This window comes from Melitaea cinxia, chromosome 12 (genome assembly GCF_905220565.1).
Source record: "Melitaea cinxia chromosome 12, ilMelCinx1.1, whole genome shotgun sequence".
In the NCBI taxonomy this organism is placed as follows: domain Eukaryota; kingdom Metazoa; phylum Arthropoda; class Insecta; order Lepidoptera; family Nymphalidae; genus Melitaea; species Melitaea cinxia.
Genome location: NC_059405.1, coordinates 4,015,901 through 4,040,351, shown reverse-complemented (window position 1 = coordinate 4,040,351; position 24,451 = coordinate 4,015,901). Strand labels below are relative to the sequence as shown.

Genomic DNA, 24,451 nt, shown 5'->3' with positions numbered 1-24,451 from the left:
AATGAAAATCCCTATCATCTTGTGTTGACAACGGCTGTAAGTCTGGGTGTCCCTTTGCACGATTCAGATATTGTGTATGCTTCTCGAGTTGGACCTAAGCGCAGTGACGTTAACAGCAAGCGGCTGCAGCGTCCCCTGGTGGTGGCGTTCGCTCGTCGTGTCAAGCGGGATGAGTTTCTGAAGCAGGCAAAGGTACGTCGTAACCTAAAAAGCAACAATATAGTTGGACAAGGTCCTGAGAGAACCGTTTACGTCAATGAACGTCTCACTCCTGCAAACCGTCGTTTATTTCGTAGTGTCAGAATGTTCGCTAAGAGCCACAATTATAAACATAGCTGGACCCTTAATGGAGCAATATTTGTTAGGAAACGAGACGCATCACTCGGTAGCCCTGCGATACGAGTGTGCGACGAGGTGGACCTTATCAAGCTATCCCAGGCCATACCAACAGATCAAGTTGCATCTGTCGAGAAGCCTGGGCCCCCTCAGCCGATTGATGACAACGACGAAGTCTCTTCTTAGTGCACACCACTCTGTCGCCCTTGGCGTATTTTGTGATTCTGTGTTCGACTTTGTTATTTTGTACTTATACACATATTGGCTTATGTTCCGCATTACACACACTCATATTTTCACACATACACTCCACAATATCATAAATATCAGATCTCGAGCAGAGCTAAAAATTGGTAAGAAACCCCGCATGGAATTATTCTTGCCTCCGTATTTGATCAGCATGGCTGGTATGGCTGCCCTCCGCGTTTGCTGTGAACCTTCATTTCTACAAAGCATGTACCCATGGCTACCCTAGACTTGTTATATGACGTAGATGACTCATATAAGATTAAATGCCATAAAATCTCGTATCCTGAAGAATGCTCCAATGTAATTTCAAGCTTTTCACTAAAGATCTTGAGCTTAAATATAAGAAGTTTGCAAAAAAACTTTGACAACTTTCTTGTTTTGCAGAAACGATTGGGTATTAGCTTTGACGTTATCGTATTAAGTGAATGCTGGTTAAATGAAGCTTCTACAATTAATCAACTTGAAGGCTACTCATCTTTTAACTCTAAGTACTTCATAAATAAGTCCGGTGGCGTGGTTGTTTACGTAAATCATAAATGGTCTCCAGTTTATACGGAGCTTGATATAGATGGGGCAAATTGCGTTCTTGTGGAGGTCCCTAACTCCTACAAAGTACTGGGAGTGTACAGGTCTCCGAGCTTTAGGAATGCGGAAACTTTCATAACATCCCTTGATTCTGCTCTTAAATCTCTCTCCAAGGGCCCATGTTTTGTTTTAACTGGAGATCTAAATATAGATATAATGGATACAACGGTTGCTAATACTCAGACTTCGGAGTACCTTTGTACTTTGGCGGAACACGGTATTATCTCTTGCATTAACATTCCTACACACTATAAAACCTGCCTTGATCACATATTTGTGTCTGTACACTGCCGGGCAGTATCGGTTGTCTGCTCCACCGATCTAACTGACCACGACGTTACAATGGTAGGAATATCACTCGAAAACGTAAACAATGTCCGGAAATGTCATACTAAAACTGTCATTGACTACGACTCGGTTAAGTCAGAACTAAATCTAGTTGATTGGTCCTTCGTTTTATCCAACCGTGACCTTGAGAATGCTGTGGAAACATTTTCAGCAAGGATCTCAACTGCTATATGTAACAACTCTAAAATGGTAAAGCTTAGCCGTTCCAAACACATTTTGCGGCCGTGGATGACCCCCGGGCTTTTGAGGTGTAGCAGACACAGAGATAAACTTCATTTGGCCTCGCGTAAGGACCCCATGAACGATTTCAAAAGACTTGTTTACACTCGCTACAGGAATTTCTATACAACGCTCCTCAGGAAGCTCAAATCTGATCACGATCGAGAAGAATTGGTTAAAAATATGAATAAGTCTAAAAAACTTTGGGGCACTATTAAACGTATTACTCACAGCGCCTCTGCAGCCAAATCAGCGGATGACCTTCTTAACATTAAATCCACTGTTCTCGAATCCCTGAATGAGTGTAATACCTATTTCTCGAGCGTGGGATCTCAGCTTGCTGAATCGATACTGAGTGAGCTACAAGCTACCCAGGAGATCCTGGCTGGAAAAATAGGCCCCGCTAAGTGTAATACCATCTCGGGCTCATTTTTCCTCGCCCCCACAGATGCTGTTGAGGTTTCAGGCCTCATCAAAAAGTTGGACTCGAGTAGCGCTCCCGGTCACGATGGGGTATGCAATAGTCTCCTAAAGGCTATTGTCGATATCGTGTCGGAGCCTCTTGCTGCACTTTTTAACCTGAGTATGGAGTCGGGATTGTTTCCCCGGCATTGGAAGACGGCTGCGATCGTGCCGATTCATAAGGGAGGACTCACGAACGTGCCGAGTAACTATCGACCCATATCTCTCCTTGGAGCTTACTCCAAATTACTCGAACGAATAGTCAACAAGCGGCTTGTCCACTTCCTTGAGAGTAATCGACTTCTAGAAAATCTTCAATTTGGGTTCCGCCGAGGTAAATCCACGGAGAATGCGGTGGGACATCTGATTGATACTATCGTATCACATTTGGACGAAGGCAGATGTTGTATCGGCGTCTTTTTGGACCTGGCGAAAGCATTTGACACGGTTTCGATTCCCATATTGCTAAGGAAGATGGAAGTGTTGGGTGTACGTGGCACCGCGCTGGATTGGTTCACTAGTTACTTGACAGGTAGAACTCACCGGGTGAAAATTGGTAACAATATTAGCGATTCTAATCCTGTTTCATTTGGCGTTCCACAGGGTAGCATACTGGGCCCTACGCTATTCATAGTGTACATGAATGATATTTTTTCGCTTGAACTTCCGAATGGTAATGTATTGTGTTACGCTGATGATACAGCCTTAGTTTTTCACGGTGACTCGTGGCAGCAGGCACAGGATATGGCGGTTTTAGGGCTCCGCCGTATATCCACATGGCTAAATAACAACTTACTGACTCTCAATGCCGACAAAACAAAATTCATTAATTTTTATAAAACGGCTGCATCCCGGCCCCCCGGATTCTTTAAGCAGCTTAAAGTTCATAGAATATCGTGTATGACTCAAGGGAACTCGGAAATCTTGGACTGCGCATGTGAATGCATAACCAATGCATGTTCACTTAGATATCTAGGCGTCATATTAGACGAAAAGCTTAACTTCAAAAATCACATTTCAATGACAGCAGGCCGGGTTCGTAAGCTTGTATACACGATGAAGCTGCTGAGGGAGTCCGCCGATACACAGCTACTTAGAATGGTGTATTTAGCACTTTGTCAGTCCATATTGAGCTATTGTATACTTGCGTGGGGTGGCTCTGCTAAGTCTAACTTAATACTGTTAGAAAGGGCGCAAAGAGCTGTTTTGAAAGTGTCATTGCGAAGGTCTCGACGGTACCCTACTTCTGAACTCTTCCGGGAAGCTCAAGTTCTGAGTGTCCGGAGGCTTTTTCTAATGCGTGCTGTCACATATGTCCACATGCAGAATTTGAGATCTTTAGATCGCAATGATATGATTCAAAAGCGAATTTATAAAATGTCTAAACCTCGCGTCAACACGGCGTTTGCAAAGAGATTTGCCAGATTTCTTCTACCGCACATATATAATAGATTATCGGGACTCTGTGATTTGAGGCACGGCTCTATTAAAGAAGCTAAATCTCAGGTTCATAGGCTCTTGTTATCCTGGGATTACGACAAGTCGGAAGAAATACTTCGTGTTTAGGTAATTGAAATGGACTGTAATTTTGCTTGCCGTCCGACCCCAAGAGACTAACTATTCGTAGGACTTTTGATCCCTCTGACTCTTCTGCTCGAGCTCACTTTTCACACACACACACACACGCGCGCGCGCACGCACACACACACACACACACACACACACACAAACACACACAAATACACAAACACACTCAAATACACACATACTAACGATACACGTAACGTACACACTTCATGATATATCGTACATACTGACTGACAACATTCAGTTTAAAGTTAGTGACAAGTTAGTAACATTGCAAAGTATTTTTACTTGTAACTTTTGGGTTGAGATTTCTGTAATTTACTGTCAATCTCGTTCCTACCAATATAGTTCTAGTTCTGGCTCATTATAGATACTCGTATGTTTTACCAATTCACGCGCAAATTAAATATATTCTATTGTAATTCAGTTATCAATAGTTAGTTCTAAATATACCTATTATCTTCTTAAGCCGCACTACGCCTGGTAATTATTTATTTGAGTTTTTGAATCCCACGACACAGGCATTGCCTAGTGTGGGATTCACTGTTCTTTTCATGTAATGTGTATCTTTACAGTTAAATAAACTATTTTTGATTTTTTTTTTTTTTTTTTTTTTTTTGTGTAAAGCGAAGTTGAAATTTTTACCCTCATATTTTGTATTTTGGGTTCGAGAGAAAATACAGTATAAGTATTTGTCTGTTAGAGTCAAGTGAGCTTACCGGCTAAATGATTGTCAACAGAAACAATTGAATGTTGTTTAAAATACGTTTGAAACTTAGTAATATTTTATGTTTTTCTTTAATTTACGTCAGAATGTTTACTACCAAAAGAACACTATAAAAATATGTTTTAGCCCTAAAAACGATTATTTATTATATTTTATTAGATGTCAAAAATAAGTATGTACAAATATAATACCTATGTAACTAGCTGATCCCGCAAACGTTGCTTTGCCATATAATACTAACCCCCTTCACCCCCCTCCCCTTATAACTTAAGTTTAAGTTTCTCAGACCTACCCGATATGCAAACAAAATTTCATAAAAATCGGTCCAGCCGTTTCGGAGGAGTATTGTATTTGTGACATTGTGACACGAGAATTTTATATATAAGACTAGTAGCTGTGCCCGCGACTTTGTCCACGTGGAATTTAACAAAAAAGTTTTTGTTCATTTCGCAGAGTTATAAAATTAAATAAATATCTAAAATTAAAGTAGCCTATGTTACTCCTTATTACATCAGATATCTGCCAATGAAAATCCCTTCAAAATCGGTCCAACCGTTTCAGAGATTAGCCGAAACAAACAGACAGACAGACAGACAGACAAAAATTTAAAAAAATGTTGTTTTGGCATTTATATTCTGTGTATATCCTAATGCATTTAATAATAAGCGGTTGTTTTAATATTACAAACAGACATTCCAATTTTATTTATTTGTATACATAACGTTGAAGCGAACGCAACCAATAGAGGTCAAAACATTTAAGCTTATATAGCTCAAATATATTTTATGCGAAATATATTTAACTAAAAATAATAAAAAATATATATAATAAATATATTTTACTTACGGTTTTTTAGTTTATTGTAATTTATCTTATTATTCTTATTATATCTTTTCATTCCTAATTAAATGAACATATCGATTAAAAAATTTTATGCGATATTTTATATCGTTTATATCTCAAAAAGATATATCTAATTAATTTGTATGAGTAATATATTATAATAATTTCTATGTAAAACGATACCATAGTTCATCGAAAATACAAAATTACCAATAGCCAAATATTTTAAGCATAAATCATATACGACTACGATAGCTTTATAATCTGAAATATGTACTTAACCATTATGTTTACAAGTGGAGCCCTAAGTATCTACGTGGTATTTAAGTAACAAAATGGATTTGATCCTAAGCAAATTCTAATTTTAACTAAATTCTAAAGATATATCCTCAACAACATCACAACGAAGATCAATATCAATTTTTCATCGTATAATCAAAAACGTAACTCAATTGTTTAAAATATTGATTGTATAGAAATCAAAACTTGAAGATATCTTAACCTTCAGAGGTAACAATTAAACTGTCGAACGAGGGTTTGTTGAGAACATTGTTATTGAAAGTTGAATTATTAAATCTTCTTGGAAACTGATTCGAATTACCATCAACATCACGATTAGATTTAATCTCTAACTAATGCACCTTCTATTTATACATTCTCACACACATAATATTTAAAGACATGTACGGATATTGTTTGTTTTTTGTCGTGACGCAAATATTTTAAGATCAGCGAAATGTTAACGATACGTCATATAAAATAACGTTTACAGGAAAATAACGTTTTATTGCGATTTTTACTGACACAAATGTGCTTATTATAAAGTAGCTGATCCGTTGTATTGACATTTCTGTTTACTACTCTGCTTATATGTGTGATAGTTCTATTGAGTACAGACAGATAAACATTTCTTTTAACTGTATGTATTTAAGATAATCGTATCCGTTACAATTTCATTAACTTTGTTTATAGAGCAATGTTATGACTAATGAACAATATACGAGTATATGCAATAGAGTATTAATTAGTGTGTACAGTGAACCCACTAATTTAGGCGGACGGCCGTTTTAAATTATTTATCTAAAAAATCAGATAGGGAATACTAGTATATATTCCCGCTAGCTTAGGCGGACGACCATTTTTTAAAATTATTTATCTAGATAATCCGATCTCTAGGGAATACTAGTAATTTAATGCAGTAAGCTCGCCTTTTTAAACGTCTGCACAATCCATATACATATTACCTAGTAGTTTACATAAACGAGCAAAAAAACTAACCATAAGAGAAGAGTTTAGTTAGTTTTTAACCGACTTCCAAAAAAGGAGGAGGTTCTCATTTCGACTGTATTTTTTTTATGTATGTTACATCAGAACTTTTGACCGGTTGGACCGATTTAGACAAATTTTTTTTAATCGAAAGGTGGTGTGTGTCAATTGGTCCCATTTAAATTTATTTGAGATCCCATAAACGAACACGAGACCACATAACTTTTTACTGGATGTACCGATTTCGATAATTCTTTTTTTGTTGGAAAGGAAATATCCCTAGTTTGGTACCATGATAAGGAAACCAGCATTTGATGATGGGATCCCAGAGAAATCGAGGGAAACTCAAAAATCCGCATAGCATTTTACTGGTTGTACCGATTTTGAAAATTTTTAATTTAATCGAAATTGAAAATCACATTTAAATTTTATCGAGATCTGATAACTACTTTTTGAGTAGTCCTTGATAAAGCGTAGTTACTTGACAATTTTTTCGTCGATCTACGTTGTATTACTTGTCGATGTAATTGAAGTCGGTTTTTTTTCGTTTGTCTGCAAACACTATTATTTGTATCTTTTTTTGAATATTTGTTACATTAACATAATATACTTTATATAAAAAAAAACCCGGCCAAGTGCGAATCGGACTTGCACATCGAGGGTACCGTATAAAAATTATTAAAAAGATTTTTATTATATGACTAGCTGTGCCCGCATATGAATAAATGTTAACTTTGACGATGCAATTTTCGCGATACTTTTCTCACGTCACGCTCGGCGAGTATTACATTTGGCTTGGCACCGACTTGAAACCTATCTATACATATAATAAAATGGTAGGAAAGTCAAAACTGTACATTGAATATTTTTTTAAAAGAATACTTGGGGTGTGATCTACAATCGATGCCGAAGCCAAAAATATAGTTTTTCGAATTTTTGTCTGTTTGTCTGTGTATATGTTCGGGATAAACTCAAAGAGTACCGTATGGATTTACTTCAAATTTGGCACGAATATTATTAAGAAGTCGGGTCATCATATAGGCTACACATTATCATACTATCACCTACCGGGAACGAGCAGTGAAGCTTTATTTCCTCAACGCATTCTGTAACAATGTGTAATCTAATGACGCATATTTGATGTTGTTGTTATTATGTTAATAACCATGCTATATAAGCTAGCTTCACACTATAAAAATCACGCAATATAAGTAACTAAGCCGATAAACATAATTAAATGAATATAAGTAGACAAGACAATTTTAAAGCAGCGCCATCTATGAGATTTTTCTGTAGATACGAAATGTAAAGAAGGAACGGGTAAATGAATGCTATTTTAAAATGTTTAATCGTAGGTATTTTTGGTGCTGTATAGCGTTCACGCAGACGACGTCGCGGGCAGCAACTAGTCATAAAATAAACCTATCACTAGGCACATACAACTAGTCGTATTTTTATGAAGGGTCGTATAGATTTTCTTAACAATATGTGTTTATTAAATGTAGTTTTGTTAAGTTCCTTACGGCAGGCTTGAAATTTGGCTGGGCGACCGAATTGAAAAAAATATGATACTAAAACCGTAAGAAAAATATACAACGGAAGTGACGTAATATCAGTCACACAACTGTATAATATGACGTTTGTAAAACTAAAATATTATAGTAAACTTTTTTAAATTATTTATGTAATTTTATACTTTCGACGAATATAAATAAAGAAATATGTTTTTTTATTTCACTGAATAGTTTGAATTATTATTATTATTATTTTGTTTGATTTATTTTATTTTACGGTATTTGTTATTTCCTAAAATACTAAATTTCCTACATACTTTTATGTACTTAATTAAAAACCAATCAACAAAATAAAAAAAATAAAAAATCAAAAACTAGAAAATATATATAAAATTCAATATTTTTTTTCAAATTGTGTTGCTTCTATACTATCCAAAGGAACTTCGTTCCTACCTAGTGTGCCATGACACCACATATTTTTTTTAAATATTATATTGGGCGCTGCGTTGGCGCAAAGTTCACAGCCATGGAGTGTACCTGTTGCGCTGGCGGTTGCGGGTTCGATTCCCGCACATGACAAACATTTGTATTAGCTATACAGGTGTTTGCCGTGGTCTGAGTGTTTGTGCAGTCCCTGTGGGTCTCCCCATCGTGCCTCGGAGAGCACGTTAAGCTGTCGGTCCCGGTTGTTATCATGTTAACCTGATAGCGATCGATACTCATAGTAGAGAATATATTCGCCAACCCGCATTGGAGCAGCGTGGTGGATTAAGCTCTGATTCTTCTCCTACATGGGGAAAGAGGCCTATGCCCAGTAGTGGGATATTACAGGTTGAAGCGTTATATTATTACTAGCTGTGCCTACGACTTCGTACGCATGGAATTCAACAAAAAATTTTTTTGTTTCTCCCGTCAAAATAAGTCCAACCGTTTCAGAGATAGGCCGGAACAAACAGACAGACAGACAAAAATTGTAAAAATTGTAATTTTGGTATATGTACCGTGTATACATTTAGTACTCCATTTAGTAAAAATCTGTTATTTTAATATTATAAACAGACACTCCAATTTTATTTATTTTTATAGATGCAACTAAAAATTTATGCTTTTCGAAATTTTTCCTTTATCTGTGCCATAAGCGCTGCTTCGTACCGAATTTCAAGATTCTGACTTCACGAGAAGTACCCTGTAGGTTTTGATTCCCTTGCGAGTATCAAAATATGAAGCATAAATGGCTGTATATTTTGATTGCGTTGGTTTAGAAGTTTGATTTTTTCACAGCTCTATGGGACAGTAGACCTGAGTATTTGATTTGAATTTTAGCTTGATACTTCCACGCGTTCTTGAGAAAAAGGGTCTTGCCAGACAGGCGGACAACAAAGTTATCCTATAAGGGTTCCGTTTTTTCCTTTTGAGGTATGGATAACTAAAAATGGGAAATTAAACTGCAGAAACCATATAATACTTGCTGATACGGCGGATTTTATTCCGTCTCGCTGTCAAAAGCATGAATTCTTTATAAGTAATCTTTAAATTTTTGGACATTTTAAAATTTTCTGCTTATTATTTCTGCATATCATTTTGTCTTAAGTATCTTTCACAAAGTATTAGATAATTATAATCTCAAAATAATACGTGACCAAAATGTGGATGTAATATATATTTCCTAATTGTTAAAATATTTATGTATTGGGTAAATAAAATGTGTTACTCCATTTTCATTAAGGTGAGTTTTCAACGACAATAGCGTAGCTGTATAATAATAAATTATTATCCATTTTGCGCCAGCACCCCTCGAGAATTACGCCTGAGGATTCTGCTTAACTTCCGTTTTATCCCAATTACTATAGTGCTTTTGAATTTATATTATTTCTCTGTATTCAGATTTGTAGAATTTATTTTAAAAAAATTCTGTATGTAATTTAGAGTAAAGAAGAAAAATTTGGGTGTCAAGTAAAGTATATTAATTTTTCATAAACTTAACACTGTTATGCATGCATGCAGCAGCAATCGTTTAAAAGTTTTAAAAATTAAATCGCAAAGCAAATTTATACTTAAAACTTTATAAGGATTTAGACGAATTTTGATTAGCTCAGTAGCGCATTTTATAGTGGCCCTGCATTCTGTAGTCTGTCTCTGTGGGTTACTTTATTTAACGCCTGAGCCTGGGGTATATTTTTTACTTATACATGAATTATTGCTGTGTATATTAATCAAAAAATATTTTTTGCTATATCCGTCGTAACACAAGCATTAGGTTGCTTACTTTAGGAACAGAACCGTGAGTGTATATTACAGATAATATTTATTTATTTCGTTAAAAACCTCAGTGGTCTCTTAAGTATGAGCAGTTAGGAATCTGTCTGCTGGTATACTAATATAGACGGCTTGGTTCTTACAAAGTTCACAGGATTTGGCTGTTGTCCTTACAGCTACGAGTTTGGTTCCCGTTTAAGACAAATATTTATATTATTTGGTAGTTGTATGTGTTGTGTGTGTTTGCGAACCTACGACATCGAATTATTGTACCACATAAGAAAGTCTAGTGTTTTTATAGAAGGTTTACCTAATAATTTTCAAACTGATACAATACAGAATAGTATAAAATTTTCATCGCTACAATTTCTCGAATTTGAAATCCGTAGACAATAGACCGAAGAATAGTAACATAATATTTGTAAAAATCTTTTTCCGAGCGAATCATTTGTTTCGCCTTTCCAAGCATTCCCTTCCGTCACTTAAACTAACAATAAAACGAGCAAAGGCTTCTATAGACATTCTCACTTCATTCTTTCACAACAGAATCGCAAGAATTGAGCGACTTATAAAACTATTTCCTTCAACAAGTACGTGCTTAACCTCCGTATTTGTTGTTTGGCACTCCTTTTATTCTACTTGCTCCAAAACCTCGTATTTTTCATTTTACCGTAACGATCCTTGATATGTTTCGCTTTGGATAAAAGTGCTTTTTAACCGACTTCAAAAAAGGAGGAGGTTACTCAATTCGACCATATATATATATATATGTGGTCGCGTTTGTTCATTTTTTCGTCTACTTACGTTGTATTACTTGTCGATGTAATTGAAGTCGGTTTTTTTCGTTTGCGAGCAAAAACATAATTATAGCATTTCAGTGTTTGATTTTTAGCTAAATCAAATAAGTGTTTTAATTTACCTGTTTTATTTGAACCCTTTAAACGAGTTGAGAGACTATCTACTACATACAAGTATAAGTACGTTCGCTAAGGTATTTCTGAACTATTTCCGAGTAAAGGGTTTAAATCGAATTCCGTGTCATAAGTCCATGAAACACATTTGCCTCATCCTCGAAAGTGGTTTCCCGAGAGGATTTATATTCATTTGCCCAGTGAGGATGTTAGTAGTAGGTACATCGTGCACTCGTTAAAGCAAAGTTAATATCCAATTTGATGTAGTGAGTAGTTTATGTGAAGATTTGAGATTTAATTGTAATCAAATATTACTTTATTAATCGACTTCAAAAAAGGGGATGTTGTAATTACTTTTAACTGGGTGAATTAATTTCGATGATTCTTTTTTAATCGAAATATGGTATCAAGCAACCAAGCAAGCAAACCCAATTATTCAAGTAGGCTTCACGAGAACTTTTAAATTGTCATTTTACTAATTTAAATTATAATCTTATTTGATAAGTAAAAGAAATGTCGATATATGTATATATATATATATATATATATATATATATATATATATAAATCAATTTTGGCTCGTACATAGAGGCAAAAGCTCAAACAGCTGCCAAAAAACTGGGCGTCCTCTCGAAGGTGAGACGGACTTCACTCCGGAACAGCTTCTGAATTTATATCAAGCACAAGTTCGATCATGCATGGAGTACTGCTCTCATCTTTGGGATGGCTCAGCCAAGTACCAGCTGGAGCTTCTTGAATCAATTGAGAGACGAGCCAGGAGGCTCATCGGTGACGATGCACTGGTCGCCACAAAGCTGCAAAGCTTACATCATCGGCGTAGGGTGGCCGGCCTGTCGGTTTTTTATCGGATACACTTCGGGGAGTGTGCGCAAGAACTCCATGACCTGATTCCTCCCTCCCCCTTCCATCATCGTACAACCAGACGCTCTGCGTTTCGTCACCCTTATATGGTTGACATTCCCCCTATACGCACTAAGCGATTCGCTAGTACATTCTTGATCCGTACGGCCAAAGAATGGAACTCTCTACCAGCGTCTGTGTTTCCTGAAAGCTATGACCTGGGGATCTTTAAGTCGCGAGTGAATAGGTTACTTCTAGGTAAGCGTGCTCCATCTTAGACCGCATTTTCACTTATCATTAGGTGAAATAGCGGTCAAACGCCAGCCTATCTATGTATAAAAAAAAATATATATGAATTATTTTTATTTATAATATTATAAATGTACTAAATAAACAATCAGATGGCGGGTATCCGTGAAATTGTTTATTTATGTAATATATGTGTTTAAAAGTAATTCATTTTTTATCATTATTTTACTGAATATATATTATCTTAAAAGTCGGAAAACTTTTTAAAGAGTTGAACTTAATTATTTTTTTTAGTACGGATGGACTTTATTACTAGATAACATTTCATTCCATGAGTATACACATAGCATGTAACATATTAATATAGAAACACATTCTAGAAAGTAATAGTTAAAACTATTATTGATATACTTGTGATAATATAATAATTAGCTTTTAAATTGATTGTTGAAGCATAACAATACCCGTAATTGTTATGAGTTGATTTACACGTATCTGTAATGTCTACGTTATCTACGAATTAATCATTATGAGTATGCATTAATTGTGTTATGATTATTATTGTCGTCAGCTTATTAAGTATTATGTATGAAGGTATGTATGTATGTATGTATATATGTATGTATGTATATATGTATGTATGTTTGTATGTATGTATTTATGTATGTATGTGTGTATGTATGTATGTATTTATGTATGCATGTGTGTATGTATGTATGTATGTATGTATTTATGTATGCATGTGTGTATGTATGTATGTATGTGTGTATGTATGTATGTATGTATGTATGTATGTATCTGTTTATGTATATATATATACCATTAAAATATAAACATATATATATATATATATATATATATATATATATATATATGAATTTATTTGCTCATGTAAATACTAAGCCACTAACGTTACTTTATATTTTCTCACTTTTTTCTTCTTTATCTGAATTTTACTAATACTCGATTTTTCACACCTACAAACGTCTGCTCTAGTACGTCCTAAGGTTGGCTGGTAGAGAACGCTTTTAGCATTAAGCCCGCCTTTTGTACAATTCTTTAATGTATTGTTCAATAAAGTATTAATAAATAAATACATTACGCAAATTTTATTATAATACTAGTTGTGCCCGCGACTTCGTTCGCGTGGAATTTAACAAAAAAGTTATTGTTTAGTTCGCAGAGTCATAAATAAATAAATTTCAAAAATAAAAGTAGCCTAAGTTACTCCTTACTACATCAGCTATCTACTAGTAAAAGTCCTGTCAAAATCTGTCTAGCTGTTTCAGAGATTAGCCGGAACAAACAGACAGAGAGACGAAAATTGTAAAAAATGTTATTTTGGTATATGTACCGTGTATACATCTATATGAATTTAGTAAAAAGCGGTTATTTTAATATGACAAATGGACACTCCAATTTTATTTATTTGTATAGACATAGTACAACATGAATATAATTGTAACTATTACTGTTATTTGCCAGAGGACAGCGCCGCCAGGGTCGCATTCACGTGGAGGCCGCGCGGGAGCAGGAGACGGGGCCGGCCGGCGCACACGTGGCAGCGGACTATCGATGCCGAGCTGCGAGCGGCCGGGCTTAGTTGGAGGGACGTGGAGCGAGAGGCACAGGACAGGAGCGGATGGAGACGTCTCACGAGGGCCCTTTGTACCACTGGGGTACCTTAGGACTACAACAACATTACTGTTATTTGACATATTAAGTGTTTATTTTTCAAATTACATTATTTTTACATTTGGCACCTATGTTTACGCTTTTTAATTTTTTCTTTAACTCCTGCTGCGTGTTGCACACACAACAACCTTTACAGATAGTTTTTGTATAATTAAAAGTACATTATATCAAAAAGATGAGAGCCGAAATTGTGATTTAAAAATTTATTTGTCTCGACTATGTTTGGAGCGTTTAATAAGTATCTAATTTTGATTTATTATTGGCATCAAAGAAATTATAAATGTTTCTTAAATATTTCAGTACTAAAAGTTATCTAAAAATTTAAAGAATAAGAAATTCCTTAAGGTCACCTTTATGAATTTAATAACAACTTATAAAATTTGAAATCAAATGCTAATTTGATTTTCATACCGGTTATTTCTTTTAGAATCAATGAGTCAAAAAATTAGATTAGTTATGAGCCTAGACTTGATATGATTTAATAAATATAAAAATAATTTTAATTGCAGCGTAAGTTTTGCTTGTTTTGCTTAAATTCGTCAGAAAATTTCGTAATCACAATAAATTATAAATCAGCGGTGTCAAATAAACCGCTACGATACATATTATAAAATACTGTTTTTTTATTTCTAGCCTATATCTACTGTAAAGGTGCAAAAAAAAAAATGGGTAAACGAAATTTAATCTTTATTTTTTAAGAAAGTGGATACATATTATTTCAGTAAAAAGAAATTTTGGATAGTTGCAACAGAAGAAATCTTGAAAATAACGTATAATATGTCTATATTATTAACTACTTTATAATAATATTTTTTGAATGTAGGTAAAAAGCGACACTGAGTGTAAGTAAAAGGTGGCTCAAGTTGCATAATGAAATTGTTTACAACGTGTGTAAAATGGCTTTCTTGAAAGGGTAGCAAGTGTTTTTCATGAAATTCGAGTTGGAAATATGCAACTTCTCCGGTGTACAGGGTCAGATTTAGTTTATTGTCTCTGAGGAAGGGATATTATTTATATTAAGTCAGGGCACAGTATAAAATACCTTGCTCAAAATATGCAGCAACCCAAATGGGGAAGTATCTCAAACTTACAGAATCAAATCAAAATCACAGTCTAATATAGCTGTCCTCAAGAAGTATTTTATTCCTGTGGCGAGTAATATGGTCAGAGTTCCTAGGAAGGGTAGGGGCTAAGAGCGATGCGCTTGCGACGGCTTTTAGGTTGCAGACGTGTATAGGATATTGTAACCGTTTACCGTATGCCGCGTACGTTGTTTGCCACTTTAGTGGTATCAAAAAATTACACATAGATGGGAAGCATAATCTTCGCATATGAATATAAAAGAGTCAATAACAATCATATTATATGCATAATAATGTATAAACATATGCACATAACACAGAGATATTATAATTTAACCTAGACTCAAAGCGTCTCACAACTGGAGAAATGCCTGTTCTAATGTAGGAGAGCGGTAGGAAATTAATCCACAATTCTGCTCCACTGTAAATTTGCTAAGTATTTTCTGAAATATGCAAGTTTCCTCACAATATTTTTTTACCGCCGAGTACGAGATGAAAATAAAAAAAAAAATTTGGCACTTGGAAATTAAGCAGTGTCACTGAGTTTATCAGAGATCTTACCCCACATTTTTTCATTAAATTTCAGTGCATAATTGATTTATCATGAAACCTTTTGGTATATTGAAGTATTAGACAATAAAATGATCAGTCAATAAAAGTTTTGTTTATTAACTGTTTACTTACGATGTTTAAAATAATTAAATAGTATTATATATTAAAGGATAAGAGACTTCATTTGTAAATTAATTCCTTCCTGTAAATGAAGACATGCCAAACATAATTTCTTGCACTGTTCGTACGTCAGTACGGTTCTACAAAGTTGGAATTTGACAGTGGAGTTGGAACAAAATTTGCAACACTGCAAACTAAGTTTTGTATTTTGGACAATGAAAACAAACTGACGTTTCAAGTTCACATATATTCTTAAAATTTTACATTTGAAGCGATTTTAGTTTCTTTTGAAAATAAATGATAGATAATATTTATTTGAAATAAAAAAAAAATATGTTAACAATTTTTCCACTAGATACTTCGAATAAGATCTTCTACATTGTACTGGTACTGTTGTCGCATAAGAAATACATTATCTTAACGTTCTCGGCTTCTGCTGTTTATCTTCTCCTTGTATAATCTTAATAGTTTCCTATCTTCCTCATCCTCCATCCTCAACTTTATGTTAAGTGTGTGATGTTAAGACGGGGTCACGCAGACTAAATATTACATGGTATTATTCATATTTCGTATCCCCTTAGCTAGAGCAATGCAGTGCATACGTGAATAAAATAGCTGTTATATCCGGATTATAAAGCTTTCCTGTTTGTGTGAACCTTTGTTATTTCGGTCTCAGCACATTAATATGTAGAAGGGCTCTGATACAATGTCAGGTCTCAAAGTGAGATGTCATTTTGGGGTCAAGTGGACCCTCGTAATGAAACAATCAAGTAGATTTGTATTTCGATGTGACATACACTCGAAATATCTTTTTGTTATTAATAAATAATTTAAACTGTCTACATTGTAGCAGGTTTATAAAAAAGTAACTGTGAAGTTTCTTGCTGATTCTTCTCTGCAGATTCCACATTTCGAATCGGTGGTAGCGGTTTAAGTATAATTAATTTATAGAAACAAATATAATTTTAATTTGTTGAAGAAGATTATAATATTTTTTTTGAAGTTGCCTTTGAACCCTTTTCTTTTTGTCTACCCGGGGAAAATATGATAAGGATGCGTTCAGCCCGAGGGAGCTGGGGGTTTAACTAACTAATTTTGTATTTTTTTTTTTGATAATTTTTCTACGAATAATTTATTCTTTATTAATTGGTATTGATTGTAATAAATTAATATAAACAAACTTTCTATCAATTTTAAACCATCTTAACTACTAACTAAATTTTTGTTTGAAGCATTATTTTAATTTTTTTTGTTCTAATTCATAATTTATCACAAATGAAATTATATTTCTTAGTTTGTTAGACAATAAAAAGGATTTAAACTAAATATTTTATTTATAATCCAAAAAGTTTTTCAATATTTTAATGTCTTTACCTTATTTTTATCTCCAACTGGTTTATAAATATAGATGTACATACTACGACTGATCGCTGTAGTGATCGCTGTCGCTGTGTGAATTTTTTACGTTGGTACTATTTACAATTACTTATATGGTCTATTAAATATATCAACTTCGCAATATATATACATACTCGTATAGTATATCGACGCGTTAGCGCAGCAGTCACATCACTGGTTGTCGCGCTGACGGTCCCGGGTTCGATCCCCGCTTACGACAGACATTATTTTGTATTAGCTATATGTTTGTCGCGGTCTGGGTGTTTGTGCTTGTGTATTGTGTGTGTTTCTGGACTCCCGACACGCTTCGCTTCAGCCTGTAATATCCCACTACTGGGCATAGGCCTCTCTAGGATAAGAGCTTAATCCACCACGCTGCTCCAATGCGAGTTGGCGGATATATTCCCTACTATGAGTAACGATCGCTATCAGGTGTACATGATAACAAACAGGACCGACGGCTTAACGTGCTCTACGAGGCACGGTGGGGAGACCCACAAGGACTGCACAAACACCCAGACCACGGCAAACACCTGTATGGCCAATACAAATGTTAGTCATGTGCGGGGATTGAACCTGTAACCGCCAGCACAACAGGTACAATCCATGGCTTTAACCGTTGCGCCAGCGCGGCGTTGGACCCCCGACACAAGAGTTTATTATTTATTTTCTTATTTTTATATCCCAAGAGATAGATAACAAAAATTTTCCTATATTTTCCCGTAGATGAGTGTCAAGTTATCACGTCGTGGAGTCATGAATAATATTATAGATGGAGCACCTAGTACCTAGGTTCCGCACGGACTCGTAACGTGCCTTTTATCTATGGTGTAGGGTAACAATTGTTTTTCTACTTAAACGGTATAAATGAAAATATCGTGTTCTAATTCCGAAATATAGCAGGGGTTTACTTCTTTGGAACGGCTATCGTGGTATATCTTCTTATAAATAAAATTCTCGTGTCACGGTGTTAGTTAGAATAGTCCTCTAAAACGGCTGGACCGATTTTTATGAAATTTTGTGTGCATATTTGACATACCCCTAAGTTATAAAGGAGAGGGATTAAGGGGGTTAATAACATATATGGCAAGGCAAAATTTGCGGGGTCAGCTAGTAAATATAATAAAACACAGTTTTTTTTAAATAGTAACTGCGGAGTTTATTGTTTCCGATTCTTCTCAGCAAAATTTACATTCCTAATTGATGGTAGCTTCTCTTTTAAGAATAGTTTATTAATTGAGACATATATAAATAAATTTTAATTGTAAAATGATGATTCAAAGTTTTTTTGAAGCGTATTTGAATGAAGTAAAAAATATATATCTTAATAACGATAGACTTTAGGCTTTAAAACAATTTGCTCAGCGTCACCATTTTCACACGATTTATTTCATACGCTTCTTAAGGTTAAAAAAAGTTAATATTAAGATATCTATGAGTTTCGAAACTATGGGATAGACTGTGATGAAACTTTGTTAGGGTGTTCTAAGGACGCCTATGAGCTTAGCCCTAGCTTTAAATGCTCGTCGTGCTTAACTGGACTGGTTATTTATATACATAGATTTTAAGCTTTTACACTTTTAAACGTTTGAAATATGCAATAGAATAATTTATATTAATAGACCGATTACTGCTATCGATTGTGATGTTTTAATGTAAAGTTTTTGTGTCCTGTATTTGTCACTCTTTTATGTAAGTTGGACGACGTATTAGTTGCAACAGTTTCAGCGAGTATCGCTTGTGCTACCGTTCATAGCTACAGTTCATGATAAGCGTTTCTCTTGGCCGTACGATCTAGATTTGTCGTGGTCAGGACGTTTGTGTTGCGAAATTTATTTATCAAAATATTTCAACAATAAAACCTTGTTAGATACACGTTTTACAGAGACACATATGTTTTTATGTGTATCAAGAATATTCTGGAATCTGAATACGAATATTGAATTTTAAATTTTCTTTTAGTATGCCTTGTCCTACAAAACGGCAAAGTATGCATAACGTATTTTTTGCATAACTGTCTCATTAATGCATGTTTCGCATCGTGATGTCATGGTCAATGGCGATGTATTAGATAATATTAGACCTATCGAATGTCAGCGTTAAATATTTTTTATGATATCGAATTGGCGTAAGATTTTAAGTGCAGTTATTAAGATATTATTGCAGTGATTTGTGTTTTAAGAGACAGCCATTTAGAATTTATTATATTTTTTAAATTCTGTACATAATTATGTTTTTTAATATGTAAAAATCTCGTGTCTCGGTATTTGTGGTCGCATTTTCCTGGAACTTTTTGGGTGTATTGTGTAGGGGAAATTTTTGAAGTTTATTCCTTAATAATCGATTTTCATATAAGGCCTTGGTATGAAAAAAATATGACGACTAAAATCTACAGATCGAATCCTTTAACCTCGTTACGTTTTTTTAACGCCATAGGTGGCGTTATTTGACTCGTTGATTTACCATCTGATATGGACTAGTAAGCCTTTTTTGTGCCTATTTATATAGTCGATCTGAAGGAGTAAACTCCAGTCGTGCGTCGGAGTTGAAACATAGACTTTTTTTGGGGTATATTTGGTAGGTATGAGAATAGGTCGTAAAGTATATTTCATACCACTAGGTGATTAAGGTATGCCTATCTCGACATGTTTTTCAATTCAATAAATGTCCTTAATTTTCACCCCAAATCAAAATATATGTTAGTTTAATATCAATTAAAATACAGAACGTAAAGTTGCCAACCCTAGTAATAGACAACTGTGTATGTGTACGTATGTATGTCTGTGCTTTTTTTACATACATTGTAGGCCGCAGTAATAATTAATGTCAATGCAGTTAAAGCTATGCTGGTTTATTGCCATGTTACTCTAATACAATATTCAGATCAGATCAGTTCAGCCTATTGCAGTCCACTGCTGGACATAGGCCTCCCCAAGATCGCGACAGACATCCCGGTTTTCCGCAATCCTCATCGCCCAACCCGCCTCAATCGCAATCTTACGTAGATCATCGGTCGCACTGCGTTAATACAATATTATTTCTGCTTAATTTTGATATCGGATGTTGGTTTCATGTATAAGCATCATAATTTAGTTTATGGAGAAAAATTGAGTCCGGTTTCATTTCGCGGTTCATGTCACTGCTCCAGTTAACTATTTGAAAATTCAAATAAATCCACTGCAACTGGAAATGACACTTTAAATCTTTATACGCATATCCGAAATATTCACGTCATTTTTGTACATATATTAGCTGTGCCCAACGATTTCACTCGCGTTAATTTGAGGAAAATAGCCTATAGCCTTCCTATTAAATGGGCTGTCCAGCACAAAAATAATTAATGATTAATAATTTTTCACTTTCGAACTACTAGTGTAGTATTAGCGCATTGTTATTAAAAAAAACTGTTTTATCTATATAATTAGTATGCATGCATTCAGCTTGTAACATCCCACTACTGGTCATACACGGCTACTCTTTCTCCATGTAGGAAAAATAAAACCAGCCAAGTGCGAGTCGGACTCGCGCACGAAGGGTTCCGTACTTTTGACTAGGTAAATTATTTTTTACCATTTGGGTTCGGAACCCTAACGAGTGTTCTTTAGATCAACTTCTTTAAAGACTGAAGAAAAACTTCTTTAGCTCCATCGAAATTATATATCCTTCTCAACTACTGTTCGTCTCACTCGATCACACTTTTTGTAACGCTCTTGTCACGCATTCTCTAGCTTACTCCTCAAGTCAAGCGTGAGTAAAGAAGTTTTACTTAAAAAAAATCCAATCAAGGCAAGATCTAAGTCTAGTGCACGTGTACGTATTAATTCCTTATTTCTAATCTATGATGCGTAATGCATTATATAGCAAAGAAGTTCAATGAATAAACGACTTTATAGCAATAACAAAAAGGTTTTATGTGAAATAATATAGATAATAAAAGACGATTAATGCATTAGTAATGTTTGCAAACATATTAATCAGTCGGACTTTGTATTATCTATGATATGGAACGTAGGTGCATTTGCCTGTAATTCCGCTTTTTGCTTTAGAGTTGGTAGATCGATTCTCGCTCCGAGTTTGAGTGTAATTATGTTTGTTCGTCGTATACTAATTTATAAACCATGTTAGTAGTGTAGGACTTTACTCGTGTTTTTTGTGTGAAAAGTCATCTCGTATTTTCAAATACATAATTGTACGAAATGTATATGCTGTATATGCTGTAATGATTAAAACATAAATTATAAGTTTCATTTCAATATATATGTATAAATTCATACATACATATAATCACGCCTCTTTCCCGTAGGGGTTGGCAGAGACCACTTCTTTCCACTTGCTACGATCCTTACATACTTTTTTTTTTTTTTTTTGATAAATATACATTCTTTCGCTTCGTCAAAAATGTGGAACGCTTCACGATTTTGCGTGTGATCGTTGCGCAGGGGCCATGCATGTACTCGCTTCGGCAGTACATATACTAAAATTTGAACAATAAATTCATTACTTCAAAATTTATATAAAAAAAACTTTGAAAATTAATTAAATTCGTTAAAGTAACACACTTCAGCCTATCGCAGTCCACTGCTGGACATAGGCCTCCCCAAGTTCGCGCCACACATCGTTAAAGTAAGCCTAGTATTAATTCGGAATGTAGATTCTGTTGCGAATAATATGCATTAAACAGTTCATCTTTTCATAGCCGTCAATCACGCAGAAAAAAGTTATGAGGTAACACACAAAAAAATTAAGTCAAACTGATAAAAAACTCTTTCGTTATTTTGATGTCTGTTAAAATCTGGAGCAGCCCTTAATGTTACAAGTAGGTTTGGGTTCCTAAGATGAGTGAGGTAGCCAGAGCCCCTGAGTAGTATCAGTGGTAGGTCGAAAACGTGTTTGCTTTTTTTCTTGTGTTGCAAGCGCTCATGGGCAACGATAACCGCTTGTCATCAGTATCGTACGTTTGTTTGCCAACCTAGTGGCCACCCCAACACGTCAATTCTGTCGTCATTGCGTAGCTCTTTTGCCAGTAATGAGTGCGTAAATAATGATATGTTGTTTTTAATTTATTATTGATTATTGTTTTTAAGCTATTATAATATTGTTACATAATTAATAATACATATGTATTTATTTGTTAGTATCCGTTTTCATTTCGTGATTTGAAAATATTAAAAAAAAAACATTTTTTTAGTGATTTCATTGACAGCTGATTTACGAAGGGTTGCCTAGCAACGAAATAGTTAATTAAAGTCAGTACGTATATAAATAAAGATTGATACTATATTTTGTTATAATATAGGCCTCTTGCTCCATGTAGGAGAAGGATTGGAGCTTATCCACTTCGCTGCTTCACTGTGGGATATATTCCCTACTATGAGTAACACTTCAGGTATTGATGATGACAACTGAGACCAACAGCTTAACGTGCTCTCTGAAACACGGTGGGGAGGAGATTCACAAGGACACACATCCAAATCTGAACGAAATATTTGTACAAATATAAATATCCATTCCGAGCGGGAATCGAACTCGCAAACTCCGCAAATTCCGTTCAAAATTTGCTAAAACCGAAATAGTACAATTCAATAAATAGAACAAAATGTCTATAAACACATTTACATTAATTTATATATCTAACATAATTATGTGAGAATACGGAATACTAACTATAGCCTATTCGCGTTAAGAAAATAGTGAGCCAACGCTGTCAAATAGCTTAGGCACGTACCTCCACCAATGAAAATATTGTAGTAAATTTGATCGCCTTGTTCATATTGACCCGATGAAATAAAGTAATAATGCGATAATAAGCCTACTATTTTATTAATACTTATAAAAAGTCCTGACTTCCACACGTATATTATTGTTATACAATTATGCGTCCTATAATTTACTAGAATGTTCTAAGTGATGTTTACCTTTCAATGTTTGCACTTCAAAGAATAACATAATGTTACGTCATTTTTGTTTGAGTATGTATGACGAAACACTATGTTTATCAATTGATTGTTTAGCTTTATATTATTATTATTAATATAATTAATAAAAGTATGATAAATTTATATGTGTTTTACATAATTTATAAAAAAATACATTTAAATTATTGTATCTTGTTGAGCTAAAAGTTTAATAGAAATTAATTAGAATTTTTATTACTTCATAATTCTTTTCTTACTAATTATAATTATTTAGTTACCGATTATTTATTTTATTAATCTCGAAGTTAAATAAATTTGTAGATCTGTAATCAAAGAATGTTATCCATCTCTCCGCCCCGTTGTCTGAAAATTTGTTGATTGTGTTGAGTGTGAGTATATATGCGTGTGCGTGTGTGCCGCTATAACAACGAATTGTGTATCATACATATAGGGTATGCGTTTTTTGTGGCATTTTTATTCGATTGCTAAAATATGTAATATGAAATACATCACGACGGTACGTTAATGGTGTTGACGTTAATTTCTTCTTGTGACAAAAAGTGCCTGCTGAGGGCCGTTAAATATGACGTACTTATCAAAAAATAATAAAAAATAATCTAATATATAAAATTCTCGCGTCGCGGTGTTTGTAGTTAAACTACTCCGAAACGGCTTGACCGATTCTCATGAAATTTTGTGTGCATATTGGGTAGGTCTGAGAATCGAACAACATCTATTTTTCATCCCCATAAATGTTAAGGTTAAGTCCATCCCTAAATATATATTTTTAACTTTTTGATAAATTATTTATTTTTTATTTTATTATGATTTGGCGTTGAAAAATACATATAACTCTAAATTTTCACCCTTTTACCACCCCTATTTTTAAATACCGTTTAGCGGCAAGACAACGTTTGCCGAGTCAGCTAGTAATTATAATAAAAGTAAGACGTACACAGTACTATGGAACTTTTTAACGTCATTTCAAAATATTTATATTTGTTTTCATTTGTATTTATTCAAATAGCAGCAGTTTATAGATTAATATTATTATAGAACTGTTTATTTGTTACCTTATTTGCTGGAATATTCTAACTGAATTTAGATGTTTACCTGTTACAGGTATAAAAAGCAATAATATTATTGTTATGACTGTTATAGTATCAGGCGATTAAAGAATAAATATAGATTAGTCGTTTTCTTCTCATTAGACACTTTTCTATCTACAATATTCGTTTTACATAATTTAATTGGAAATGGCGTAGTAAATCTAAAC

At 34.3% G+C, this 24,451-nt stretch overlaps 1 long non-coding RNA gene across 1 annotated transcript; it reads right to left on the bottom strand.

The window, feature by feature from the left end:
* Positions 1–14,778: 14,778 nt before the first annotated feature.
* LOC123658521 lies at positions 14,779–15,295 on the bottom strand. The gene is made up of 2 exons (XR_006743897.1): positions 15,200–15,295; positions 14,779–15,101 (listed from the first exon to the last, which is right to left on the bottom strand). It is a non-coding gene; the product is annotated as an uncharacterized LOC123658521 (long non-coding RNA).
* Between the last annotated feature and the right edge of the window lie 9,156 nt (positions 15,296–24,451).